This window comes from Canis lupus, chromosome 35 (assembly GCF_048164855.1).
Source record: "Canis lupus baileyi chromosome 35, mCanLup2.hap1, whole genome shotgun sequence".
NCBI classification, from domain to species: domain Eukaryota; kingdom Metazoa; phylum Chordata; class Mammalia; order Carnivora; family Canidae; genus Canis; species Canis lupus.
This window is the reverse complement of record NC_132872.1, coordinates 19551972-19566570: the sequence shown is the minus strand read 5'-3', so window position 1 is coordinate 19566570 and position 14599 is coordinate 19551972. Positions and strand designations below refer to the sequence as shown.

Sequence of the window (14599 nt, the reverse complement as noted above, 5' to 3'; positions counted from 1 at the left end):
AGTGCAGCTGGTAGGTTTTGAGCAATCAGCTAAACTTAGAATTGTGGTCAATAGACAGAAAAGCCTTAACCTCTTGGCTGTGAGTCCAGATTCACATTGGTATATTGTCTACGCTTTGACTCCATGGAGAATTGGGCAACCGTCCTCAGACATTTAGAAAAGAGCTAGAAGAATCCTTGAGGTTTTATAATCTAACTACCCAGTGAATAGATTTCCACCAAAGAATACTTGATGGATGGTATCAGACAGTCTCTGCCTGAACGGAAAGAAAGTTTACTACTCCATGAGTCAGCATTTTCCATTGTTGGAACTGCAAAAATATTCCATATTAGGGAGCTGGTATGGCCTTGCTATTGATTTTTACATGGTCTTACTACTGCCATCTAAAGCAGAAAATGTTTATTTTCTCTTTCACATGATAGGCTTTCAAATACTTGAAGGCAGCTATAGCATGGTTAAATCTTAATAAATAGCAGAAATGAGAAGTCTTGAGAAACAGCACATGCTGGCAGAAACATGTTTACATTAAGTGTAAAAAAAGACTATCTGCTTTTTAGAAAAACGATTTTTTAGAACATTTTTAGATTTACAGAGTGACTAAGAAGATAGTACAAAATATCCCTACATACCCTGATATATTACACACCCAATTTCCTTACCATTAACAACTTACATTAGTATAATACATTTATTACAATTAACATACCAATACTATTACATTATTATTAACTAACATCCATATGTTATTTAGATTTCCTTAGTTTTTACCTAATTTTTTTTTGCTTTTCCAGGATCCCATCCAGGATATCACATTACATTTAATTGCCATGTTCCCTTAGGCTTCTCTTGGCTGGAGAGTTGTTGAATTTTCTTGATTTTGATGTCCTTGACAGTTTGGAGGAGTATCTGTCGGATATTTTGCACAATGTTCCTCTACTGGGATTTGTCTGATACTTTTCTCAAGTTCAGACTGGTATTATGGGTTTTGGGGAGAAAGGTCACAGAACTAAAGTACTGTTTTCATCACATCACTCCAAGGTACATACTATCAACATAAGTCATCATTGATTTTGCCCTTGGTCATCTGGCTTAGGTACTATCTGTCAAGTTTCTCCACTGTGAAGTCACTCATTTTTCTCCCTTTCCATGCTGCTTCTTTGAAAGAAGGTCACTAACTGCATTCCTTACTTGAGGAGTGGGGAGCTACAATTTCTCTTCTTTAGAGTGGACTATCTATGTAACGTATCTGGGATTCTTCTGAATGAGAAATTCATCCCTTCTCCACCATGTATTCGTTTATTCAACCATATATTTCTATCAGTATGGATCACGAATACTTATTTTATATTTCGTTACGGTTCAACACTATTTTATTAATTTTGTGGCTCAAATTGTTCTAGTTTTGACCATTGTAAACACTTTCAGTTTCCTCTCATGTTCCTTCTATGTATCTTCATCAATGTTGTTGGCTCATCAGTTATTGTTATTGTTTGTTTTTGAGCACCTTCTTACTTTTTTGGACTATAGAATGCTCCAGGATTATTTTGTATATTTAATCCTCTAGTCTTAAAATCAGACATTTCAGACATTTCCCCAAAGAGTCTAGTTTTTTTGTTTTCTTGGGGTTTGATTTTTTTTTTTCATCGAAAAATAATATTAGAAGTCAAGTTCCGGGCGCTGGGTCTGCTTATTTCTACTAGGATGTTGTTTATTTTAAGCCCTTTCTGCTGACAGAGCAAAGGGATATATGTGTGCATAAAATCCCATGTATATATGCATATTTATATACATTCCTAGATGTAAATACATGTGTCTGCCTTAAACTAAACAAAAGTCCACACTGATACCTCCAATTCTAAACCACTGCCACATGGATCATTTTACCCTCCTGTCCCTGCCCTTCTGTAAACTGCCACTTCAGCAATGACAAACGTGGCTCCTATCATCTGTATCCACTTACTTAAATGATCAGTTCTAGTATGCAAGCATAGCAGTATTAGAACTGTTTACTTTTACCCTTATGGAAAACAACTTTATCAACCAGAATATAGTGCTTATGTGCAGTTTATCTTTAGATTTGCAGGCAGGATTGTTTTAAACAAGCAAGGTTACTAAAACATAGTTCATATTTTCCAATGGCTCTTATCTTACATTCAGCAGTAACAGATTGCCACGGTTTTTATTTTTTAAGATTTTATTTATTTATTTGACAGAGAGAACAAGCAGGGGGAGGGACACCTGGGTGGCTCGGTGGTTGAGCGTCTGCCTTCAGCTCAGAGCGTGATCCTGGAGTTCTGGGATCGAGTCCTGCATCGGGCTCCCTGGATGGGGCCTGCTTCTCCCTCTGCCTATGTCTCTGCCACTCTCTGTGTCTCTCATGAATAAATAAATAAAATCTAAAAAAGAAAAAGAAAAAGAAAAAGAAAAAGAAAAAAAGAACAATCAGGGGGAGCAGCAGGCAAAGGGAGAGGAAGAAACAGGCTCTCCACTGAGCAAGGAGCCTGATGTGTGTTCCATCTCTGGGCCCTGGTATCATGACCTGAGCCAAACCAGACATATAACTGAGCCATTCAGGTGCCCCTGCCATGGTTGGTGGTACATTGCCAGCTTGATAATTTAAATTTTGAAGAAGCTGGGATCCCTGGGTGGCGCAGCGGTTTAGCGCCTGCCTTTGGCCCAGGGCGCGATCCTGGAGACCGGGGATCGAATCCCACGTCGGGCTCCCGGTGCATGGAGCCTACTTCTCCTCTGCCTGTGTCTCTGCCTCTCTCTCTCTCTCTGTGTGACTATCATAAATAAATAAAAATTAAAAAAAATTTTTGAAGAAGCTCTCCTGCCAATTTATCTATGAACTGCATGCTACTCTTTAAAGCGAAGAGGGCATGGCATTAATAAATACATTTCAACCAACTTCAAATTAGCAAATTAAGCAAATTTACCATGTTGATGGGATCATCAGCAGGTTTCAGTGAAATGTCAACAACAACAGGAAGCAAAAAGGTGGAAAAGAAAGTTGGAAAATAAGAACCCTACCACCTAAAAGGTGTCAGAGATGCCATAATTCTTCAAGGAGATCCCCCAAAAGTTTTCTTGTTGACACCAGTTCTATAGATAGAAGAGTACAGCACCCTTCTGTCTAGCCATTGGAACCAATTTTCCCAGTAAATAGAGGACAGCTGCAGTTTAGAGGCCATTTGTTGGTAAGATGTTCATAAAAGCCTGTCACTAATAAGCCAATGTTTACCAGATTAGGTGTGCCTGCCAAAGCCTGCTGAATCCCCTCCATGGCCATGCTGCTAGTGCTTCCATATTCCCTTCCAACATCTTGAAACAAAAGAAAGACAAATTGTGGTGGAACAAATGCCTGACTGTTGGGCTGGAGACCTGGGCCCTTGTTCCAGTTTTGCCAATTAGTATTTGTGGACATTTGGTCAAATCCCTGAATGTTAGCTTACCTGTAAAAATAGAAGGATCATTAAATAACGTTCAAGGTGAGTCAAGCTTTTCATGATTTCCAGTAAGTGAAGCCTGTCTTTAATAAGGTTAGCTCTCAATTCTGCCTTTTTCCTTCCTTAAAAGAAGAAAGGAATTTATTCTCAACAAGGAATAACCTCTTATGCAATTCTATCTAACGAAATTCAGTTCAATATAACAAATACTGAGATTTTTATTATGTGCCAGACATTGTATTAGGCACTAGAATAAAGTCCTATTGAAGATAAACAAAGTCCCTGCCTTCATGGAGCTTTAGTCTAATAGGAAAAACAAATAATTAAACACATACCTTACAATGAAGAATGATAGAGGCAAGGACAATATTAAAATATTTAAGAGCCCTAAAGTTTTAAAAACTGGTTCTCAGGAAAAATCTGAAACACACTCACTCTAATAAGGAAATGTCTGTGAATAATTTAAGGATTGTCCCGATAGGGGAAAAGAATCTATACTTTACAGGTTAAAGCTTTAATCTACTAAATCCCCCAAATGGGCAATGTGAGTCATTGGCTAGCCTATGAGTGGATCAGAACAGCTCTTGATGGTCACTTACTCTGCCTACTTGGCATGTAGCTGGATCTATCAACCCTCTCCACGGTGCGGAGATCTATTCATCCTGTGGCTGCTCAAGACAAACCTTCTAAGTAAATTCCCTTATTAAAACGGCCATCCACCAATTTGGAGTAGAAATGCTCATGGTGAGAGCATATGCTTCCACTGACATTATTGATATAGCTGCCAAGTTCCAGCAAAAAGGCATTCAGGCATGGTTAGTGTGGGTATGGGTTATGGAAGGAAATGGCATTTCTCTACCAGGCAGGAGGCAGAGAAAATGAGCAACATTACCACATACTCTGCCTTCCAGAAGTGCCCCATGGTAACAAAAAATTGCCAACCTCTCTCTCCTTGAAGCCAAATGGGCACATTCTGTTTTCCACTGGCAGGATCATTTGGTCATTCACTGTCTTTGTCCCCTCCATTGGCAGAGGACTTTTTAGCACACAAAGAAACCTTTACTAAATTCACCCCCAAAGCATTAAATGATAGCCAGCAAAACTTGTCTTTACTGAAGACTGAAATGTCTCTAATGAGAAAAACTGTTCTCTGAAACATAATGGCCTTGGACATTATGACTGCCTCACGAGGGGGCACCTTTGCTATTATCCAAACAGAAGGCCATGTGTTCATACTTGGAGTCAGATAATGTATCATCTTTAGTAAGCTACACGAGGACACAAGGAAACACTTCTCCTGAGGGGATGCAAATCGGTGGTTTGGATCATGGGGCTCTTGGCTGAAAGACTTGCTACTTGTTTTGGGAATCATCACCTTACCTGTTGTTTCTCTTGCAGGCGCCCATACTGTTGCTGTGGTATCTTCCATTACAACCAGAATACTGCCAAAGGAGCCACCTCCATGCTAATGAAACCCCTTCCTGGCTGCTCAGGGCACATTGCAGGAAACCTGGGGCCTGTATGATTATGGGAGCCAGTCTCATGAGGGGTGAAGTGAGGGTGAAATGTCACCCTCTCATGGAGGGTGACCTACTCCAAATGGAGGAGGTCATTGAGGACAGGATTGGAGGTTACCCATAAGCTGGGCTCCTGGCCTCCTCTGCGTCCTTGGAATGTACCTTCTACATACTGATGGGACCCCCAGAGCCATTTTCAAGGGTATGGCTGTGACAGACAAATATGTGGCTGTGATCATCTGGACTATAATGTGACTTCACCCAGGTAGGGCCTCTCTATATAAACTTTCAGTTTCTGGCAGGTGGGTGCAGAGGCCCACTCATTTTTCGACCGCCCAAGACAGGCCTCATAGGTAAGTTCCCTTGTTTATTAAACCTGCCACCTGGCTACCTGGAGAGGCCGCCTCCTTCTTCCATATGTCCTTGCCCTCCATGTGCGGGGGGCCCAGTTTCACATTTCACCCAGGAAACTTTGCAAAACAACGCATGCCTTATCTTTCAGTTGTCCTTTTAGCCTCAGAAATATAAATATTCAGTATTATTGGAACAAGAAATGCCCTCAATCAGCTTGTGACTTTGCCCAGAAGCCCTGCAAAGAGGACAGCCTGCTGTAAGTGATAGCAAATTCTTAATTTACTGCAATCTCTGCTTCCATCGGATCTGCTGCTGCAGCCCCGTGCCCACGCTGATAGCTCCTTATCTGCCCAGCCTCAGGAAGCAAAGGGTGGTAAAGCCGAACCGCTGCCAGTCTTCCTCCAGTCAAGCCCTTCTATTCCAAAGGTCTGGAAGAGCCAGCCACCTGTCCAGAGCATCTCCAACGTGGCTGTGGGAGTGAAAGCTCAGCATAAGGACTCAAGGACCAGGCATTAAAGTTAAAAAAAAAAAAAAAAAAAAAAAGGGAAACATGTGTTTTGACTTTGAGAAAACTCACAAGCCATTTAAGTAGGAAGCCCCATTCCCCCCGGGGACGGTAGCCAAAAGTGACTAGTATTTGTGTCAGACGAACAGAGAGGGATAAATACTACTTCCTTCTAAACAGCAGGTACAAAAAAAAAAAAAAAATTGACAGCAGGTACTACTTTCACTCATTCACTTTCCTTTGAGATAACACCTTCTTCTATCTGTCACCAGATTGATTCCGAATTCACTTTATTTGTAAATCAAGAAAAGAGCTGAGTTTCTTCCTCGGTGGACCAAGTAATAATAACAACAATAATACTCAACAGCATAGTAAAATTTGTATTCCTCCTCTCTCTCTTTTTTTTAAAGATTTTTAAAATTTATTCATGAGAGACACACAGAGAGAGAGGCAGAGACACAGGCAGAGGGAGAAGCAGGGTCTGACCTGGGGTCCTGCCATGGTAAGAAGAGAAAAAGTGGGTAACGTGGTTCTACTTTTCAAGAAACTTAACCTTTAATCAGAAAAGCAGTTGAAAAGCTGTTGTCCCTGCTGAAAGCTAGTTAACAAGACTAAAATTTTCCTTGATTCCTTTGTTAATTGTCATAGGATGGCTTTTCACCATAACATATTTGTTTTCCTCTATTTTTTGGAATAAGTAATATATGCATCTGGTAAAAATTCAAAACGTGCAAAGGAATGCACAAGGAAAACAACTATTCTTCCCACCCAGATCCCTCAGCCATCCGGTTCCCCTAAATTTCAGAGGATAGTTTATGGATATTTATACATACATATAGACATATATGCATGTGTGTGTAGGCAAATAAATAAATATATATACACACACAGTGCCTTGTCTCGAATTTGGCTTTTTAAAAAATATCTACACATTGGGACACCTGGGTGGCTCAGGGGTTGAGCGTCTGCCTTGAGCTCAGGGCGTGATCCTGGCATCCTGGGATTGAGTCCCACATTGGTGGGCTCCTTGCAGGGAGACTGCTTGTCCCTCTGCTTAAGTCTCTGCCTCTCTCTGTGTGTCTCTCATGAATAAATAAACAAAATCTTAAAAACAGATAAAAAAAACTAAAACCTTCCAATATTTATTCTATTACTCTTATGTTATGTTTCATTTTTTGGATGTTTAAATTTCTGATATATCTGGAATTTATTTTATGTATTTTTTTCTAGATTGGTATCTAGTAGTCCCCTATATTTAATCTATTTTTGTATTTTCTATTTTATTCCACTGATCTGTTTATTTCCACCCAAGTACTGCTCTGCTTTCATTTTAACTGCTTTATAGTGTGATCTAGTTTTTTTCATAATTGCTTTTATATTCAGTAAAGTATAAAGTATGTGTAACTTAAAAAACATATTTTTAAATTTTTATTGGAGGAAGTGGGGCCTTCCACTTCTATCTTAAAATAGAAGGCCTTGACTGGAAGAGGGCTGGCTTGACATATATAAATTATTTCAGGAGTTATTAACATTTTAATACTGTTTAAGTTTCCAATCCTAGAACATGGTATGAATTTCTATGTGTTAAAATAGCATATGTCCTTCACTTGTATCTTAATATTGTCTTCATAGATCCCATGCATTTCTAAGTTTAGTCATAGATATTTCACCTTTTTTATTGTTATTATATATGAATCTTTTCTTTTAACATATAATTTAAGAGGTTTTCTCAGTATTTACAACTATTTGATCGTGTACATTAATTTTTCCCCAACCACTTAATTCTTTTACCACTAATAACAATTGATTATTTTTTCTTCTAAGTAAACAATTATCTAAAATAAGTAATTTTATCTAAGTAATTTTATCTCCACTTTTTAAAAAGTTTTTATTTACTTGAGAGAGAGAGAACACAAGTAGGGGGAGAGGAAGAGGAAGAAGGAGAAGCAGACTCCCCACTGAGCAGGGAGCCCAGCATAGGACTCGATCCCAGGACCCCAGGATCATGACCTGAGTGGGAGGCAGACACTTCACAACTGAGCCAACCAGGACCCCATCCACTTTTCCTATTTTCACACCTTTTCCCCCTTTTGCTTAATTTTAGCTCCTAGTAATTAGGAAATCGAGTGAAATAGGATGAGTGGTAAAATCCATGCCATTTTGTTACCTAGCACAATCGAAAGGTTTCTAATAGTTTAAATAAAGAAGGGATGTCATATTTCATCAAATAACTTTTCATCATCTGTAGAGGATCAGTTTTCCTTATTCTATTAATATTTTAAATTAAATCAAGAGGTTTTAATATTGAACCACTCCACATACACTTGGCCAATAGTCCATTATTCTTCACTCTGCTTTTATATTCTGTTTGCTGATTTTCAGTTGGAATTTTTTTTACTTGCTTTTTCTTTTATTCTTTTTTTTTATCTTTTTGTCAAGCTTTGGTATTAATATCAAAGAACTTTCATTAAAAATCAGAAGATTTTCTCTACATGTGATCTAGACTACCTACCACTTTTTAAGATTTATTTTGAAATGAGCACAGTCACTTCTCAATGGGAGACACCTCCGCTTTAACCATGTTGGCATATTAAATTAAGGACTTACCTTTATGGCTAACCAATCTTGCTGTGCTGCAATGTTTTTTCTCATTCAGAAATTTCCATGAAGTGTCTGTGTCTACAAAAGCAAACGGTGGGATGAAATTCTGTAGAAAACTTGCCATATACGAAGCCCCTGAGGGAACTGGGTGATAGGAAGGGAATCTGACACAGCTTTTTTCCTCAGTGAATTAAAAAAAAAAAAACCCTCCTTCAAGCTTCTGCACTTGTCTCAGCCCAGCATTACAAAGTGAAAGAGACTTGAAAGAAATCTCTGTCCTTCAAAAGAGGAAAATCATTAGTCCGTCTGCCCTACAACCTGGAATTACTGAGATAACATAATAAATTAGAGCTACACATTTTCTCTTAATTCTCCATCTATTGTTTTTTCCTATCAGTGTGTGGCGAACTTCAACAGGAACATAGCACTACTTGAAATTACAGAAAGTTTTAAAAGCACACTCAGCTTGTGCTTCACCCTTCAGGTACAGCAAGACTCAACACACCAGTAGCAGCCAATTGAAAATAATTTCTATTTTTGTTGATAATAGGCTCCTCTGGTGATGTTCTAATTCCAGATTTCATTAGCTTCTAATGGAAAAATGATGATATAAACTGAGACCTGATGCATTTTCCCCAAAATAAAAGAACAATGCTGTGTTTGGAACTGCCTCAGAAGGTTGTGCTGTGTCACTTCTGTGATAGACGAGTCTGAATTTACACCTTTTTAAGACTCAGTACTGTTTATCCTTATTTACTAAAAGGAACCCAAAGTACTGATAAGGAAAGTGGTAGCCTTTCCTTATCAGGACATTTTGTTAACTTGCCAGATAGCAAGTGGTTGGGGTTGGGTGTATTGTAAGAAGATGCAAAGACTCCTAAGGTGATACATGACATTTTCAGAGAGAAAACTTGTTAAAAGGACTTGAGAACACAATAATGTCTCCATTACCTCTCTCTCCTCTAGGACTTAGCCCAGTACCTTATCATAGAGTTGTCCCTAATGTTGCTAAATATAAAAGTATGTGCTTTGTTACCAAGGGGAAATGGGGGCATTCCACATAAGATGATATTATGCATAACTGAAACTTAACTCTTTACTAGACATTTTATATTCTAAAATTTTAGGATGTGTTTTTTTTAAATGATGTAATAGTTTATTAATATCTCTGTGTTATTTCTTAATCACTTTGATGATTCAAAATTATTATGTTGGTCCCCAAATAAAGCCAGAGTCTCATGGAGGCTGGGAAACATTAGGATATTTTTCCCTTCACTGAATAATATCATATTGCTTGGTTTTCTTTGTTTTTGAATTTTTGAATCCCCCCCCTTTTTCCCCCCTCTCTCTCTACTGCCCCTTCTTGTTGTTATGAAAGGAAATGCCTATAGAAGTCAGAATTGGCTAGGTGATCTTCAGGGGGTTCAGGCAGCACTTTTCCCAGTGATGCAAGTAAAGAGGACTGCGTGTCAGTGAGCAGTTACGTGTCCCACAGTGATCCGCTCCTAGACTCTCATCCGTCTGTGAATGAGCATGTTTTTGGCATAGAGTTGGTTCTATTTAAATCTGGAGAATAAATATATGAGGTGACCCTACCATTTTTAGAGACAGTATGAGTCTGATGTTCTATATCACATAGTGTGGATATTATTAAATCTAATTTCCACAATATCCTGTAAGTTAAATGTGATTATTTTCACTGTACAGAGTAAGAAATTGAATATCATAGAGATTACATGACTTCACTACATTTACCCAGCTGGTAAGGGGTAACTTGGGTTTTTCTAGATCCAAAGTCACTGCCATGTGTTTGCTGGTTCTGCAAGCCTTACAAATGTGTCCTCCCATCCATTTGAATTCACTTCATCTGCTGTCTGAGAAACCAGACAACCTGTGGAAATATGAGTAAATTATTTTATACTTTGCTTATTTCCTAGTTCTCAGCTACATTCCAGGCAGTAGGAATTTATAAATATACATTCACCACCCTTCAGGTATGGCCAAACCATAAAATACATTGCTAAAATTCATTATGTGTCTAGCACACATATTTTGAAGATTATGCAGAAGTATAAATACTTCTACCTTAGGGAAAATCAAAACTTCTGTTCAACTGAAAATATTTTGATTATTTGATTATAGTTCACCATTTTCTTGTATATTTGCTTTGGTTTGTAAATTTTGATTTGTAATTAATATTTTCAGATACATGTTTCTGCCCACACAAAGTATCAACATGTCGCTCATTAGGAATGGTCTTAAAAAAAAAAAAAAAAAAAGAAAGGAATGGTCTTTAAAAATAATGTCCCTTATTATAAAAATACAAATATTTTTATTTCTAAAACATCTTTGATGATAAAGTCAATCTATTACAAAAATGGGAAAGTGAGAGTCAGATGGGCTACATTTTTTTAAAAGGCAAAGGCTCTTTTAATGAAATTTGGTTGTTTTTTTAATTTTTTAATTTTTTTTTTTAATAAGGATGATCACTGTGAAATTTTGTCTGACTCTATTTTGCATCTACCATTATTATCATGAAAGAATGGAATGAAAGTTAAGAAAGGCCTTGCTTTCTCCCAAATTAAAAAACAAAATGCCATTAATGCAAAGAAGACTGTTGGCTGCTACCTCCTGAACAAGAAGCTCTTAGAACCTGGAACTGAGCCAAGTCACAATGACAACACCAGTTTTGCTTTTCAAATGTGGGCCAGGGATAGACATACAAGGTGAAGGACCGCAATGACAGTAGCTTAATGAAATTGATTTCACTTAAAAGTTAATTTATTTGTTTCAATTACATTAGACTCTGATTAGCCCCTGTAAAAGTATATCCTCTCATTCTTAGTGAAACTCAATTTCCTCACAAATGTTCTAACAACAGTAAGGACAAGTTGGACAAGTCTCCAAACATATTTGAGTTATTGGGCTAAAGATAACTCTTAGCTGAATTTCAACAAACAGGCAAGGGCCTTAGTCTTCATTTATTAGAAGACTAATACAAATAAATAGAAGAATTGAGAGCAATTTGGCTAATGTGCAAAAGAGGTAAGTTGACTCTGTTGCCAAAGTACAGTATTATGAATGAATAAAACCTTCTTTAGAGACCCAAAAGCGAGGTCTTGCCTTATTCTAGCTAAGCTGTGTTTAAAAAAAGCAGGCACTTGTGTAGCTGGAACATGAGTCTTCAGTTGTAATTATACATTGCTATTCCCTCTTCCCCTGTTGCCACCACTTTCCTGAAATTCATCCCCTCTTTAAAAAAAAAAAAAAAAAATTACTCAGACAAAAAGCTGGGAGGGTACATTAGTGAGATTAGGTTAGGATACACCAGGGTAAGGAACCCAAATCTTGGTTAGCAGAACCAAATCAAGTTTACTACTGTGTGATGACACTTCCAGGCAGCTCTTACCCAGTAGTGACCCAGAGATTCATTCCATTTTGGTGTCATCAGCTTCCCAGATGATGAGTTGGTGGAGAGAGAACTTCAGGGAACACACTGACTCTTACATACCTCGGCAGGAAAGTGCTGTACACAGCTGACTCATCTAGAACCTTCAAATGGTCCCCATTTACCTGCAAGGGGGCTGATAAATATGGAAAAGCACATGGGTACTTACTTGATGAGGGTAAGCAAACACGTCTGCTACAGGGGGCCAATTTTAGAACAATCCAATAAGGAGTAACAATATTTATAACAAGAGGGGTGTAATAAGAATATTTCATACCTAAGGGCTACTTAACTTTTAAAATAGGAGAAAAGCATTTTTATCATCAGAGAAACATGTTTTTCCATCGATCAATATTCACATAAAGCATTTAATTCAGAAAACTGTCAGTAAATTGCTAATTTGAAAGAAAAAAATGCCGAACAAGATGTAATCTGTCCCTTTTCACAGCTATTAGAGACATCTAGGAGCTTTCTTTCTTTTTTTTTTTTCTTTTTCCAGCCATTGCATTCCATTCTATCCAGTTCTTAGAGCTTTCATTTAATTTATCACATATACGAGGAACAGTCTCAACATTCCTGTCCTCCAAACCATATCCCTCACTTTAAATTGAAGTTCAGAGCCCATTTCAGGAAAGCCTCTCAAGGGAAATTTCCCTCAATTAACTACGGCTCATTCTTTGATCTGCACAATCCCTTCCTTATCAGTTTCTGTCAGAATATTTCTTTGTATGCATTCATATTCATTGAATGCCAACCTTTCTCATCTCTTTTGAAAGATTATAAAATTCTCAGGGCATAAGTCAGGTCTAATCTCAACTATATACTTTAGGTTCCTATTATAGTACTAAGCATCTCTGCGTACTCAGCCAATGTCATTGACCTATTTACAAGGACTTGAAATTCTATGTATAGATTTAGAATCCTCTGCTTGACTGCATTAAATTCTTTGAATAATTTCCTCCTGTTTGTTAAAAAGGTATATTTCAGCGGATGAGAAATAAATCATTTAGCAGCATTTGTTTTATAGCTGCTTTCAGCTTTGTAATATTGAAGGACAAGTTGGAAGAAGTGGATACTCTAAGAGACTAATGTATTCACTGGATTCCAAAAATGTATTGTGGGCAATTCTGAAGAACAAAAGTAATTAACATTAAACAGCAAATAAGAAAAACAGCATTATCTTCAGGAAGCAGCACGTGCACAATGTCCTTGGGAGTTGAGGAAAAGTGTGTTGCCAGGAGAAACCCTATGTGTTTATTTTCCAGCTGTGGGAGCTTGTTGCAGATTCTTTGGATCTCAAAGTGGGTCCTAACCTCAGCCTGTTTGTATTTTGACAATAGCCTGTCAAGTTATAAAACAGAAATCCCTTGCCTCACTTGGTCCTACTGAAGTCTAACTTGCTTTGCATACTTGTTTCATTCTTCCAAGATCACTAAAAATAATCTAAATGGCTATTATCTACATAAGGAGGAGAAAATAACAGAACAGTTGTATCTTCTGAATCAGTAGTTCTTACGTGTTGCTGCCCATTGGAATCACCGTGGAGGTGTTGACAAATACATTGCTTGCCCCTGTCCTCCCCACCCCCTTCAAAAGTTTGGTTTTAATTGGGCCAGGGTAGAGTTGGGCATCGGTATTGTTTCTTTGACTCATTCAGGTTTTCAGTTGTGAAGCGAGGAGACTGAAGCGGTGTTCTCAATACCCTGCAGAAAGTCTGCTTCTTTCTCTTTGTGATTAGCAGAAAGAGATCAGAATCCTCCCAGATCCTTCCAAGAATCAAGCCTATCTGCTTTACTTTGACAGTTCAGTTTCCCAGAGTAACAAATAAATGCAACCCGAAAGTGTACAGGGAAGTAAAAACAACCAGGATTTCATTAAATCTACTACTCCCCAGATTTATTTACTTGATTATTTGTTTTTGTGTGTGTGTGTGTGTACATGTGGAAGGTTAGCAATATATCAGTGAAACACTTAAAAATTTGCTAAGATTCAAACCAGAAATGTGCAAACAGCACATTTATTTGCTTTATTTAGCACTATTTACCCTATGATGTTGTTCACATGGTTGTGTAATGTTCCTTTGTAAGGAATTAATTTATAAAAACCTTCTTGATTCTAATTTTTCCCTTTTATCACTATGAGAAGATATCCAAAGGTCATTGCAGAAAGTGAAAGAACTCTCTCTCTCTCAAGTTTTAGATTATGTATTATCACCGTAGGTAACTTTCCAAGGTCTTTCAGGTTTGAGAGGTAACTGGAATTATTTCCTTAATATAAAACTGTAAGATCACAGAGAGTTAATATAAAATATCAAAACTTTGATTGGATAAGAACTGCAATTTTAGATGAAGGGTCAGTAACTGGGCGTCAAGCCAATTATAACTTTCTGGAGGAAGCTTCTTTAGGTAGCACATTGAGAAAGGGAAGAAACATGGGAGAAATAGCCTTTTTAAGCCCTGAGTTCAGTATGAAGAGCTAGCTGCCTGGGTTCCATTGTCCCATGGACTGAAGGTTACCTAAGAGGCAGGACAGCAGGAGAGGAAGGACCAGGAATCATCCATCACTAAAAGAATTCATTACAGGTGGATCTATGAGTGCATCAAGTCAGGACGGCAGAATTGAAATCAGGGAACTGAGCAATCGGAATGAGAAGTTGGGGGCATTGGAGCAGAAGATGGATGATGGTCGGAAGGAAGAGAAAAAAGAGGGTCAGTAACAAGAAAGT

General features: G+C 37.9%; 1 long non-coding RNA gene across 1 annotated transcript; it reads right to left on the bottom strand.

Annotated features, from left to right (window-relative positions):
- Nucleotides 1-2176: 2176 nt before the first annotated feature.
- LOC140624704 (uncharacterized) lies at nucleotides 2177-9130 on the bottom strand. Its single transcript, XR_012024175.1, has 5 exons — nucleotides 9048-9130; nucleotides 8433-8504; nucleotides 5604-5789; nucleotides 3456-3571; nucleotides 2177-2396 (listed from the first exon to the last, which is right to left on the bottom strand). It is a non-coding gene; the product is annotated as an uncharacterized lncRNA (long non-coding RNA).
- Nucleotides 9131-14599: the final 5469 nt, after the last annotated feature.